This window comes from Python bivittatus, unplaced genomic scaffold (assembly GCF_059951505.1).
Source record: "Python bivittatus isolate LINGU-HERP-01145 unplaced genomic scaffold, Pbiv_v1 ctg000610_np1212, whole genome shotgun sequence".
Lineage (NCBI taxonomy): Eukaryota > Metazoa > Chordata > Lepidosauria > Squamata > Pythonidae > Python > Python bivittatus.
Window position 1 is genome coordinate 1,207,259 of NW_028277088.1, and position 14,161 is coordinate 1,221,419.

At 43.7% G+C, this 14,161-nt stretch overlaps 1 protein-coding gene across 11 annotated transcripts in view; it reads left to right on the forward strand.

The window, feature by feature from the left end:
* The window catches only part of LOC103067101 (uncharacterized), a 155,405-nt gene that overhangs the window by 32,936 nt on the left and 108,308 nt on the right, over positions 1-14,161 (forward strand). The gene's annotated exons all lie outside the window — the stretch shown is intronic.

Consider the following 14,161-nt stretch of genomic DNA (forward strand, 5'->3'; position numbering starts at 1 on the left):
CAACTTTGTACATTAGTCCACAGATTACTCTACTGCCTTCCTAAGACACAGAAATAATCTGTGGCCTGAAAGGAATCGCTGTTCATAAAGCATCCTTCTTTCTTTGATTGGCGATGAACAGTCTTCTCTTGCCTATGAGCAGCTTTGGGAATAACCTTGACTGTTCACATTTCAAGACAGAACCATTTGAACAACAGCAGGGGATGTTTGGGGAATATTAGAGTGTCTGCCCCTTCCTTCCTAACATTGCAAGGCCCACCAAGTCCGTGCAGCAGGTACAGACGGGTGGAAATAATTTTAGGGAATAATTCAAATGCTGAGTTAATGTAGATAGGATGCTCCTCAAAGAATTTCAGCCAGGAGGTGTTGGTGACAGAATGGAGAAGGCAAACCTCATTTGGTATCTTGCCCTTGTGGGAGATAACCTGAGTCTGGGAAAAGGATCATATAAGGTGTTTTCATGGATAGAGAAAGTCTCTTGGAGGGGGTAGAAGGTGAAATGGGCTATGAAGGTTGCAAGAAGTTCTTGAAGTTGAAGAGAGAAAGAAAGAAGGAAAATGGCTAGCAAGCAAAGATGGGATCAGGCAGCCTTGTGCTGCTGAAGAGATGTAGATGCCAGGAGGATTTAAGATCGCTGTAAAGGAATTAGCATAGGGGGTGCTATAGAAGGAGGGCAAGAGTAGGGTCTGTCTACCTTGCACAGATATCCAGAGAGAGAAAAAAATTCTAAGTCGCAAGAAAGAAGATCCAAGTTTTGTTAGCTGGGAGAGGTTGCCAGCTAAGCTGAACTGAAGCCCTTGATTAACTCTTTGGAAATTTAGTAGTGGGTACATTTTAGAAGAGGCACACGGTTACTTTAGGAAAACAGTATTGTTACTGGCAAAGAGACAGTTGATCTCTGACTTGTAGAGCAGTTAGGTCATAAAATAATTTGCTGCAGTCCAACTTCCTTTATTTTTACTCTTGTCAAGATAAGAATAAAAAAAAAAACAGAATGGTTCACAAGAGAGAGCTTACATGCTGCGGTCTGATCAGTCATGAGAACTCAAAACAGCAAGCTAGTTAGTTATGCTCACTTTTGACTGTATGTTGTCAATTGTCTTCAAGTTTTCATTTGTTCTTAATCTGTTTTCTTAGTGGTGCACATCAGCAGCAGACAAAGCCATGACCTGTAAGCAGTTTGTCTTGGTTCTTAACGCTGCTGAGTTCTTAACTCTTCATGTAGCTAACAGATTGCTGTTAGGAGCACTTTGGGCAGGAAAGACATCTAAGTGCACGTATCTGAAATGATTAAGAAAAGTCAGATTGCTCCTGATGCCTCTGGCGGACATTGCTTGTTGGAATCTAAATGTTGTCCAAGAGTCAACAGGAACGCTCAGAAGAGTAGAGTTCTCTCAGTAAACCTACATTCTCTTTCATCTTCTGGATATCACAGACATGTTACATGTCATGCCTCTATCTAGGATGACGATCTGATCATAAAGCAAGTCTTTTCTCTACTGTTGCACTGTAAAAGTACAAGCATATCATTTCCCCTTTAATCATCACTGTTATTTGAGGGGAAAGTCAGGGTGCTATTTGATCCAATGCATTCATTTTTAGCAGTGCTGAATAGACTTCTGCAGCGTGTATTAGTGGAATGTAAGAGGCCTAGAATTTCGCTTGTTGCAGAATTTTCTCTCCGTACCCAGGAAGGGACAGGAAATGGCAGGTCACCAGAGCCCCTGAACTCATTCAAAATTTATTCAGCCACACTTGTGGCAGAAGCCTAACTCCTTTTTTTATTAAACATTTGAAATAAAGAATTAAACCATGAATGATCAAAGACATATATAGGTAGTCCTCAGTTAACAACTGTAATTGGGACCGGCAATTCCATTGCTAAGAGGTTGCAAAGTGTGACATCATGTGACCCCACCAACTTACGACAGTAGTCCCAGTTGCAGTTGTTAAGCGAATCACATTGGTCATTAAGCACAATGTGACATGACCACAACTTGAGACTTTCTGCTTGCTTTCCCACTGACTTTGCTTGTCGGAAGCTGGCAGGGAAGGTCACAAATGGTGATCACATGAGCGCGGGATGCTGCAACCATTGTAAATGCGCAATGGTTGCCAAGCACCCAAATCCTGATCACTTGACTGCGGGGACACTGCAATGGCTACAACTTTGAGGACCGGTGTTGTAACTTTGAACGGTTGCTGAATGAGTGGTCGGTAAGCAAGGACTACGTGTAAAAAGAATTAAAAAGTAAAATACAGTTAGTAAGAAACAATTAAATGTGGGGTCTAAAATATCAAGATTTTAGTTGTAATATATCTTTGTTTATTTATGAAATTAGGAAATCATTAAGTCACTTTTCAAATGAAAAGCTAAAATCACTATTAAGCTTTAAACCAAGAATACTTGGTACAGATCACTAGTTAGAATTAGTGCTATATTAATAAAGCTATAATAAATTAGATCAATGTCAGAAAACTAATTTCTCCTAAAACTGAAATATAGACTCTAAACATAGATAAACCCCAATGCTGGGCATGGCACAAACCTGTGTATTAAGTTGCACTCCACGAATGGTTTACAGTTAGAACTGAATTTTATTTCAGATTTACTGTTTAGATATGAAGTGTAGCCCAAGTAGTTTGAAGCCATTTTGGTGGTCCTCAGCCCTGGCAGCTTAAAGCTGCAGCTTTTGGCTAGGTCTTGGCTAATTGACGTGATGGAGCAAAACCTAGTCCTGGTTGTGGGACGGCCTGAAGCTTGCAGGGAGCAGCAGAAGGAGAGCTAAATGTGAGTTTATTGGCACTCTGGTGGAGGCTGCTAGCTGCTGGATTGGGACTTTAAAAGAGAAGTCAGTTGCTGAGGCAGCTGACATCTCCTCTCAGCTCAGGAAAAGTGCAAGGATATTTCAGTGGAATTTGCTCACTTTTGACACTGAACAGAGTTGACATAATTGGGACGTCGCCATAATATGCAGTAATATTCCTTTTAAGGGTTGCTCCCTCTTGAGTGGGTTGGGGGGGAGAGGCAAAGGAAGAAGAGGAAATTGCAAACGAAACATCCCTCCATTCATCATTCTTCTCCAACCTGGTGTCTTCCAGATGTGTTGGAAGTGCAGCATCCAAAATCTGCAGTGCTGACCAGCAGCTCTGAGAATTGCCATCTTGGCACGGGCTGATTTAGGTATTAGCGGGCCCATCCATCTCTCCATCTGCCTGGGAGTAGCGCTGTATTTTGCAACTTGAGCTCCTTTTGAGCTGGATGCAAATTTTCTCATCGATAGGAGGCTGGCAGATGGAGGAAGAGACTTTTTCTCTGCACCAGCTGTCAATGGGAGCTACAGTTCTGCTTTCTCTGAGGCCAGCTGATGAGTGTGGGGAGAGTTTTTGTATCAGGAAGCCAGTAAGCAGGGGTTTCGGTTCCCTGGCGGAAGTATTTTAGAAGAATGACCCATTCCTTGGTAGAAAAGCTCCAAGTGGACCCAGGAAGTGTATAGCTGAAGGCCAAGATCCTTTTCTTCAAGGGGTGGGTGGATGCAATGAAACCCGGTTGAGAATCATGCTCTAAGCATGGCTGGCTGGGGAATTCTGGGAGTTGAAGTCCACTCATCTTAAAGTGGCCAAGTTTGGACAACACTGCTCTAAGGCATCTGTCCCCAACATTGTCTTCTCCAGATGGTAGACTGTCACTCCAGCTGGTGCAACCTCAGAGCATCCCAGCAGCAGCTGCTTAGGAGGTTGTGCGTGTGACACTCAGTGTTTGTGCTGAAATGCTGGTGTGTATGTGTGCATGTGTAGGTGAGAGGTGGAATCCCTTTCTGGAGTCTAGTTCTTTTTTCTTCAGATGCCTCAGATGAGCAGAGCAGCAGGTTGGAAGTGAGGACTTCAAAGTCTTCAAGTCAGTCTTTTCTAGTCTGGCTTATTCCAGCTTTCTTGGACTTCAGTTCTCATAATCATGGCCATGATGGATGGGGATTATGGGTGTTGGAAATCCAGCACATAATAGCAGTGAAAATCCCCCTGGAGGTTCCTTGGGACTTGGAGCTGGCATTCATTTGTTCCTACGTTGTCTACCACACACATGTAACTTGCAGAAATACAAAGGCCTGGCCCAAATAGAGAATTGCAGCTGCTGTATTGGCTATTAATACCGATCTTCACAGCATACTAAGGGCTTGTCGGTGGCATGCCAAATAATATTACTTTGACCTTGACTCAAAGTAGTCATCAGGGAGTAAGTTTCAGAGAACGCAGGGTGGTTGTTTTGACGCTGATACGTTTGGGGTCAGATTGCACACTCTGGGGAATTAAAAACAGTGCTTTGGGAGAAGCCGGAGTGCCACACAATCATTTGCACGACCGTTTTGCAGCACTTCTGGTGGGCTGTGTGTTAGTTGGTGGGCTGGGGAATTCTGGGAGTTGAAGTCCACACATCTTAAAATGGCCAAGGTTGAGAAGCACTGCCATAGAGGGTCACCCCCCCCGCCAGCTATAAGCCTTTTCCTAAACCGCTTTTCAAGTTAGATTCCACTGTAGTGCAAATCTTTTTCAAGATAGATCCAAGATCTTTCTTCTCCCTGGCTCATATGTTTCATGCTGCCCTTTTGCTTTAGCTGTCGTTTCCTGTTTCACCGGCCGATGCCTTTGCCTGTAAAGTAGCCCTGATCTCTCCAACATTTCCTAGTCACCCCTGCATTTCACCGTCCACCAGCCTGGGATTTAACTCACTGAAAATCTTTCCAGGGCCTTGCTCTGAAAATCGGGGTCTATCGATGATTTGGAGCCGCCTCATCCCTTCCCACCCCCTTGCTAAAGAAGGCATTAAAAGGGAGCGCGAGGCAAATGCTGGAGGAGTCCTGTTCTGTCCTTAATACCTTTTTAGTACAGAAGCAAGTTTGGGGCTCGTGAATGATTTCTTCCTTAAGGGGGTGGGAGAGTCAAGCCAGATGTCTTCCGAAGTTCTTTGTTATCCCAACTCAGGTATATATTTGCCACTCTCAACAAGGTGGCACAATTCACACTGTTAAAATATCGGTGTGCCGGTGAGAACACATTGCTTTTGATGCCTGATTGATCTCTGCACATGGGAGTAGATCAAACGCTGCTGTCCTTTGGGGGCAGGGAGAAAGGCCTGCAGATGGCATTCCTTGCATGGCACCCTTGTCTTAGATGACTCATGCCCTCTGTGTTCCCTGGGAATTTTCCTCTCTGCTAGAGGCGCCAACCCAACCCTGGTTTGCTCTTCTGGATCCCTTAGCGCCCTCTTACACCCTCTCAGTGCCAAGGGTGTGCTGTGGGTCGTCTGTACCGACCATCTGCAGAAAGCGGGGAGGTCAGCACTTAATCCGGGGCCCTGACGGATGTAAAAACGAGGGTGCCATTATGGAAATGGCATTTGGCTAATACACTCTTCCTTGCTTTGAGTTCAATGAAGCAGCTTTCCTTTGGATGCAGAAGCTATTAAAGGAAAGCAGCTGACAGGAACAGCTGCTAGGTTGGGGACTTAGAGGGCTTAACTGCCGAGCTGAACGAAAGTCCTTTATTAACTACAAGGCCCCCTTTAAAAAAAAAAAAAGGAGGAGAGAATAACCCCCTTTCCCTCTGCTTCTCCCCAGAGGGTGTCTACAATACTCTTCAGAAATGGAAACGAAGCAAAACTCTACTGCCCAAGTGTTAGGGCTGTTTCATTGATGCTGGCTTTTCTTGAAATGGGGACGTTGTATTGATGAATGGAATGTAAGTTTAGTGGGTAGAATCTTTATTAGATTAGAAGAGGGTAAAACTTCATTCCTTAAAATGTTGGGAGTGGGGAGGAATACCAGGTTCAGTGCTGCCTGTGTGAAGAATAATTCAGCTCTTTTTTTTTTTCTAGAAAGGTTAGTCTACTGGTTGGATGGAGCTAGATCTTCCTCAGGACCGGTCCCAAGATTCTGGAAAGGGCCAAGGTGCCTCTTCTTGGGTGGTATAGGATGAGATGGCTTGGAAGACCTATTTGGGAAGGCAGGGGAGTAAGGCCTGTTATGCACAGAAATTCCACAGTTGGGGTAGTTTGTACTCCAAGGTAGAGGTAGCTAGTGACTCTATTCCAGTTGAAGGCTTGGATGATTGGAATTATTGGCGTATGTTAAAGTTGCTCCTCTGCAGTTGTGTTTATTCAAGTGTCTAAAAAACTCGAATTAAGATTCAACATTTCCCCCTGAGTATTTTTGTGTCGTCATTTTTTAAAATAATAGCCTGCCATTGAGTTTATAAAGTCTCATTGCATTTCTAATTGCTAGTATGACATTCCGAGAGGTCTATGTTATTCTTAAATGGAAAGGTAGCAATTTCCGAGAAAGTTATCGTTCAATTAACAGGATAAATCCCTGTTAAGTAGTTTTGCTTCTTTTTGCTTCAGGAAAAGGGTGTGCAGATAATGTTGCAAGATCTCAGATGTGACATTGAGATGCAGCCCCCGAGTTAACACGCTTGCTTTGTTCTCCCGAGTCCACTAAGAAGTCCATGTCTGGTGTAGAGCCACTTCGAAGATTTGGAACAGAACACTGTTTTTAAAGCCTTGGCTGATTTGTGAAATGGAAACTTACGAATTGCTGCACACTGTTTTCTTAAAGTCATCCAGACCAATCGTCAACTTCTTGGTATCTGGAATATGTAAAGCCAAGCTGTCACTTGCAGTGGAGAACCCTTGGCGTAGTTGTAGTACAGCTTGCTGAAGGACAGGTTTTGTTAGATCCCGAATCAAGATATTTTGGGATCATTAATAAAAGCCTCACGAGGAAGCGGAAGTGGAGACTTTCCACACATCTGGAACAGAGGAAGCCACTCCAAGCATAGGTTCTGTGAAGTAAGACTAGCGCTTCCAAATGTAACTAGGTTGAAAACTGTTCCCAATGGGCTACATTGCAGCTGCAGAAAACGAAAAATATATTCCTAAAACAATAAGACTTTGGGATATGGGAAACTTGCCTTGAACTTCTGGTCTGTTTTTTTTTGGAGGTTGCTAATTTCCTTGTTTTTTCTGAAAGTTGACCATTCCTTGAAATGTTTAAATTGGGAAGTTTGGGCTTGTTTTCTCCACTAACTGTTAAAAAGGTTAAGAATAGAAAGCAGAATTCTTTGGTGGGCAGACGTTTATTTATTTATTTGCATTCCACTCATTATAGGCTTGAGCTAGAACTTGCCCTGTTTTCTTTCTTGCAGCATTTGGAGTTTATAGTGGTAGTGGTACATGCATGGCTAAAAGGGGGGTAGCGATGTCTTTGGCATCATTCGTCTGACGCTGTCATGATGCACATTTATTCATTTATTTATTTAATCAATTTATAAGCCAAACTTTCAGCGTGACCTCATGGTGGCTTCTACTAATGCTCTGGGTACAAGGAACAGGGAACGGACATCGTGCTTCCAAATGTTAGAAGTTTGACAAGCTCTTCTTGCTTCAGGGATTGATCGACTGTTGCTTCCATGTTACTTTTCCAACCGCTTTGGAAACGCCCGATAAAATGGTCAAAAACCAAAAGGACAGTTTCAGGAAGAGGAGTCTTTCATTTGCCCCGGGCTGTGCATTCCTGAAGGATTTGATGGCTCAGCTGTGAAATGTTTGTTGTCATCCATGATCAGGAAATTGGCTGACTGATCACTGAATGCTTATGGGGACCTTGAAGGCCCGTCTTCTTCCATGTTCTTCCTTTCTGGGGCCACAGAGCAGACCCTGATGGAACATAGAAAACCAAAATAATACTGATCTTTTCCCTTCTAGTAAACACCCCTTTTGGTTTTTCTTAGGGAAAAGGGATAGAAGAAGCATCCAGATGCTTGAATGCTGTGAAAATGGGGACTAGCTGCTGAAAATTCATTTATTTGTGGCATTTCTATACTGCCTTTCAGCAGACGTCTCAGATTGCAGCATGCAACAATGATTACAGCAGAAAAGGGCAGATATATTAAAAGCTAAAAACAACATAGCTTAAAGCAAGCCCAGCCTTCTCCAACCTTGTGCCCTTCAGATACGTTTTCAGGACAGGTTGAGCTGGGGATTATAAGTATCACCCAACCCGGTTGGGGAAGAATGCTTCTGTGAAGGCCCTTGAGTCTTTGTGTTTATAGCAGTGTTGTCCAAACTTGGCCACTTTAAGATGAGTAGACTTCAACTCCCAGAATTCCCCAGCCAGCATGGCTGGCTGGGGAATTCTGGGAGTTGAAGTCCACTCAAAGTGGCCAAGTTTGGACAACACTGGTTTATAGCCAAGTAGAAGGAATGACTTCATTTCGGAGACATAGCGATCAAAAGCCAAACGGATTCTGTTTGCCAGTTGACTTGTTTTAAGCCAATAAATTTCGCAGACAGGAACAGTTTCTGTCCAACATCCATAACCTCTGGGTATCTCTGTGGTAGACAATAACCTATCTTGTAAAATGGAGAACTTTGAGATCTGGGAGGCCATCAAAACAGTTGAGTCATTTCAGGCTCGCTGGCTTCCAGAGGTGGCTGCTCCACTACAATCTGAGCCGCAGCTGTTTGTAGTCCGATTTAGCCAACAGGTCTCCGGTTCTCTCTTTAGATACAGGGAGATTAGAAGAGGCAGCGTCCATAGCTGGGTGGAAGGCTTTGGGTTGACTCTCTTGGAACTCCAGTCAATGGCTGTCTTTAGCTCCTCTGCCCTTAGACTTGGAGAGTGTGTGGGGCTCAGTTAAAGGAGCGCTTTGTCTGGGCAGCAGACAGCGTCATACATTCATATCACATAGTTCTTCCAGGATGTTTTTCAATTTTCCAGTCTGGCTTGTAGCCCTGGCGTTCCCTGGGGGCTTCTCATCACAGCATTACCAGGCCTGACCCTGCTTAGCTTACAACCCCAGACAGGATGGGCGAGTTGAAGCTGGGGCAGTTGCAGTTGCAGTTGCTCTGCGTAGCTTAAACGTAAACCTTTGCCTTCTTTGGACCTTCTCTTTCGCCAGTCCTGCTTCCGATGGGCAGGGAAGGAGAACCCGTGGTTGAATTGCAGCCTTGGGCTGTCCCGGTCAGCATGGCCAGGATGGACAACACTGGGGAGTTTTAGTTCAACAGCATCCTGACATAAATGCCTTCTGGATCTCTAAACAGCTCAGTACCTTGGTGGAATAATAATAATAAAAAAGAAGAGCTACCCAAACAAGTCCCACTAACTCTATTCAGGTGATTCTGCAAAGTGACCGGATTTTAAAAACGCAAGTAGATGCCTTTGGAGATTGCATTTTTGGCATATAGGATATTAAGAATGAATAGATAAAGTGTAGTTAATTGGCACCTGGGGTTCTTCAGAGCTAGAGCTGAATCAAAACAAAAGGAAATATTTGGCCTTGAATGCCTGCCGTATTCCTGATAAAGAACAATAAATCTTGAATCTGCCAAACGTCATTAAATGCCTTTATCTTCTGTTCCGTTAGCAAACAAGGCTTGGAAGAACCATCACCTTTGGTAGAGCTGATACCGTATCTTCCTTACTCCTTCTCCTGTTTTGCTCTTGATTGGCCCGTAGCATCATATAGTTCCCTCTGGGTCCTTCAGGGTTCATGCCTGGAGTTTGAAGCTTGCTAGATAGTTAACTGGGCTGCTTAAGCGGCAAACCCAGGCTGATGGAGACTTGCCTCCTGTGCCTGTGGGTAAAATTACTTGGGTATGAAGCACAAAATTACTTTTGTGCTCTGTACTTGAATACTTCAGTGTCTGCTTAAGCTTTAGGTTGGCGTGTTTGTGATGACCACAGCAGCATTTCAAACCTGCACCCTGCTGCAGTTTGGATAGGTTGGGTTTTTTTTGGGGGGGGGGTTATATTTGATAGTCTGGTGCTAAGGAAATTTCATCTATATTGCTGTTCCCTTTTAGGATAGCCAAACCTCTTCTTCTCTTTGTGCTTTTTGGTTTTACATTTCACATCTAGTAAATGCTTTTCTCTCAACCCTAATCTGATGGAAAGTGAAGTCTGAACTTAGCTACAGATTAGGCAAAGCCTAATGTTGTAAGTTGAATCCATGGCTATTTATTTAAAGAGATTCTTTTTCCCCTGTAGTAATGTGGGGAGTTTTATCACCCCTTTCTGTTCAATAGGGCTGAGTCAAGACTGGCTCTCAGATAGTGTGGTGTGATTGTTCAGTGTTGGATGCTGGCTAGAGGACCAGATTCAGATCCACCCTCAGCTGGGAAAGGCCACTGTGGCTGAGCCATTCACACCTTCTCTCAGTCCAACCTGCCCTACAGGATTGTTGGGTGAAACCAGCCGAAGGAGGGAAGGGGTGTGATTATAATGTGCCAACTCAGAACAGCTCTCTGATTTTTTGTCTAAGTAAAGACGGGCTTGGGGACCTGTAACCCTCAAGGTGTTGGTGAACCATAATTTTTAGAAGCCCTGCTAGCATGAGAGATGTTGGGCTCAACCACTGTTTTGGGGATGGTTGGCCCTCAGTGCCAACCTGCTAGATCTTTGTGTGAAAACTTCAGTTGGTTTCCATTGTACCAGGGAGGGGGCCAGGAAGATGGGTACAGATGAACTGCATAGAGTGGAGAAGGGCAGCTTTTCAGATGTTTTCGTCTATCTGCCAGTCAACAGTTGGGAGGCAGGGATCTTCACGTGCTTCTGGGTCACATTACAGCCAAGCCAGCAAGAGCTTTGGTAAGATGTAGTTACTTGCTAAATACAGTAGTTGCTGCTGGGAACACCCCTGTCCTTGCTCACATCCAAGTAAGTTGGAGGAGGAGAAGTTCAGAAACAGAGAAGCTAAAGAAATACTTGTTGGAAATCCTAATCAGAAATTTGTAAAAAGTAATTTTCATTTGGGAATAAAGGTAACAGTAGAAGGACGAGGAAAGGCAACAGTCACTTCCACAGAATTACAAATCTAATTAGTATTAGTTGCAAGTTACTTGCTTGGGTAAAATCATGGGCTTCAGAGTACATGCAGAGGTAAATTGCATAGAGGATGGTCCGACAAAAAATACCTTCTCCTCCTGAATAGATGTTGTTAGGAAGGCACAGGCTGACCTTCTTTTTGACACACAAGAGAAGTGAAAACAGCCATGACTTAGCCGAGATGAGTCTTTGGGGAGAGTCGGTGATATTCTCCATTTCTCATTCAGCTGTGTTGGTCATCATCTGTAAAATTTCTTTGTGGTTGCACCCAGCTGCTTAGCAACACTTGGACTACAAGGAGTTGGCAGCTGGATAATCCAACACGCAACTTTTTTAAAAAAAATTTTTTTGTTGAGAAACAAAGTGTAAGATGGATCTTATTCAGGTTGCCAATATACCAGAAAGTCTGAAAGGTCATTGTTGAGGTACTTCAAAATCCAGGATATTTTCTGTCAAAAGTGTGCACACCAGAGCTAGACAATGAATAACAAACTTGACTGGAACTGAAACAAATCCTTCTGAAGGAAATGATGTGCCTGTGCAACTAACAATATAGATAAAACAGGAGCCACAATATCTGGAACATGGGGAATAGGATCAGGGCATGAATGAATGAATTCCAGTACAGGGAATTAGGAAAAAAAATTGAAAGTCTGAGAACTGGTTGGAAGGATAAGAAATTAGGAATATACATGAGCTACAACAACTTTTCTTGCTTATACTACCAAATAATGTGTCTGAAGTAGGACAATTTGAGCCTGATCATTTGTGCCTCGAGCAAGAACTTGCACTGATTTCTTCAATGGTCTATCGCTTTCTTTTCTTGTCTGTTCACGGTCTTCTCAGGAGTCTTCTCCAACCCCAAAATCCAAAAGTGTCAATAACTCTTCCTCTCCTGCTTCTCCAAAGTCCAACTTTTGCTTCCATAGAGGGTCACAGGGAATACCATGGCTTGCATGACTGACCCATAAAAAAATAATATATCCCCATGACATGGATTGGAAGACCTTTGAGAAAGACTTTATATTTGGTTAAAGCATTTATTTCCTGTTCTTGCGTGGCTTCAAAACATTAAAAGGGGCAATGCTTACCGTATTAAAAAAAAGAAGAAGAAGAAGATGCAGAAAAGATTGAGGGGGGGAACCCCAAGAATACACGTAGTTACAAATTCTTGATGTTACACAGACCTTTCATAGTTGGCTTCACACAGATGCAGTCTTGAAAGGGCTGTTATGTAGCCCAGAGATGATGTTGGGCTACTCTGTCCGGCTGAAACGAAGAGGGGGAGATCCAGATGTCTGGTCTCTCAGCTGAGTGGACAGGTCTCCCCTCTTTGCCTCCACCTGGAGAGGCAGAGCTTGGAGAATCTTGCTCCCCGTGTGTGTGAGATGAGAAGGAACGCATGTCGGTCGTTCCCCCACAGGTTTTCCATATATGGAAAAGTGAAAGCAAAGCTCTCCGCAAACAGACTGAAAGGGTTCAGGCATGGCTCAAAGAACAAATCCAACACACTGCTTTGGGCAGTGTGCAAACCCAGCCATTATACATGATAAAACCATGGCTTATGGATTAATGTTGTGCAAACCAGGCCAGTATCATCTTTAAGCTGTGGTTAAAGAAACCTGATTTATTATGATGCACAAGTGCTGTCATTGTCTATTTTTCTGCAGCCCTCCCAAAGACCAAGTTATTCTCAACATTTTAGGGAGGATCGGGTTTTGTGTGGTTTGAAAGGAGCCTTGCTTTAGGGATTCAACTTGGGATTTGAGGTTTAGTCAAATGCATAACCCTGCTTGACAGGCTGGTCCTCCTCTGCTAGATACAACTCTTTGAGTTAGAAGGTCCTTAAATGGGGAAAGACACATCCTATAGCTTCTTCCTCTCAGTGCCTATCTTCACCCATCCTGACCACAGATAAAAGAGAAGACCGGCCCTTGCTTGTCAGTTCAGGGCAGGGGGGACGTGGGGGGCCCAAGAAATCATGAGGGTAGCTGTGAAATCAAAGCTGCCATCTTGATTTTTTTTTACTCCTCTGCAGGAGCACCCTGGTTGAGTGTAACAGGCTGAATCCCCAGTACTGAACCCTTTACATTCATATTCTATGCTTAGAAAGATGATTGCAAATGTTTTTGTGGACTTGCTGTTCGATAATTTTAGATTCTGTTTGAATGCAGTGGTGATATTCTTAGCAAGGATCTACAAATGGAGGGAGAAATCTTGTCTGTGCCATTTCACTTGTTTCCGAGAAAGGCTGCTAAACATTTAGGATGAGGTGAACATAGAAAAATAGAATCAGTCCTTTGTTCCTGGGCATGTTTAAATTTAAACGTACTAGGTGGGGAGTAAGGAGGGGCAGTGCGGTATTCAGGCTTAAAGGGTTGCACTGATTTTGGTTTCTCTGTTGTGGTTTCTGGGTTAGGGTAGAGTTTGAATGCAATAAGAAGCTTATTTTGTGCACTGACTCGTGCAGTTCTGGGCCACTATACAAATCTTTGTAGGCCAATCACTTTGCTGATGCTGACAATGGAATGTAGATCCTTTGGACCTCATTTGTGCTGAAAACGATGGTGTGGACTACCACAAGCACAACCGTCTTCTGCATCATTGCATTCCTTCCTGTTGGCCTGATAGAGTTCTTAGACTCCGTGCTTTGATCCATTCAAGCTCCAGGAGAAAAGGAAGAACCCACCCACCATCTTTCCTTCCAGTGCCACCCAGAAGGTTCCCAAGACTTGTCATCCATACGTCATTAAGGTTTTGCCTTTTGCCAAAGGGTTCTTTGTGCTGCTGATTTCTTGTGCCATCAAAGACTTCCAGGAAAAGGCACAGCCTGATAGAAATGGCACATGCCCATCTTTTAATTCTTTAAGTCCGCTAAACTGATTCCGCACAATTGCTTGTGGGGCTTTGCAGAATCAAGCAATTAGGTTCTTGAAATGATAGATGTGCTTCCAACTGGTTTGGTTCCAGAGTCCTTGACTAAAACTATTTACGTTTCATTTCTGGAATAAATTTTCCAGTTACACAGTTGTATAAACCTGGCACCTTCTATCTTTAGTTGCATTTTTGTTAATCCCTGCTTCCGCAGCCCCAGAATGTGGCCATTTTTAGTTTATCCCAAGTGTAAGAAGGTGGGTTTGGACTTCTAAATCTTGCCTCTGCTAATGCCCATCATTGGAGGCATAATTGGGTAGGTTCTCAGCAGTCAAGAAGACCAGGTGTTTCCTTGTACATGGAGACCAGGCGTTTCCTTGAAAGATACCCGAAAAGGAAGGAAA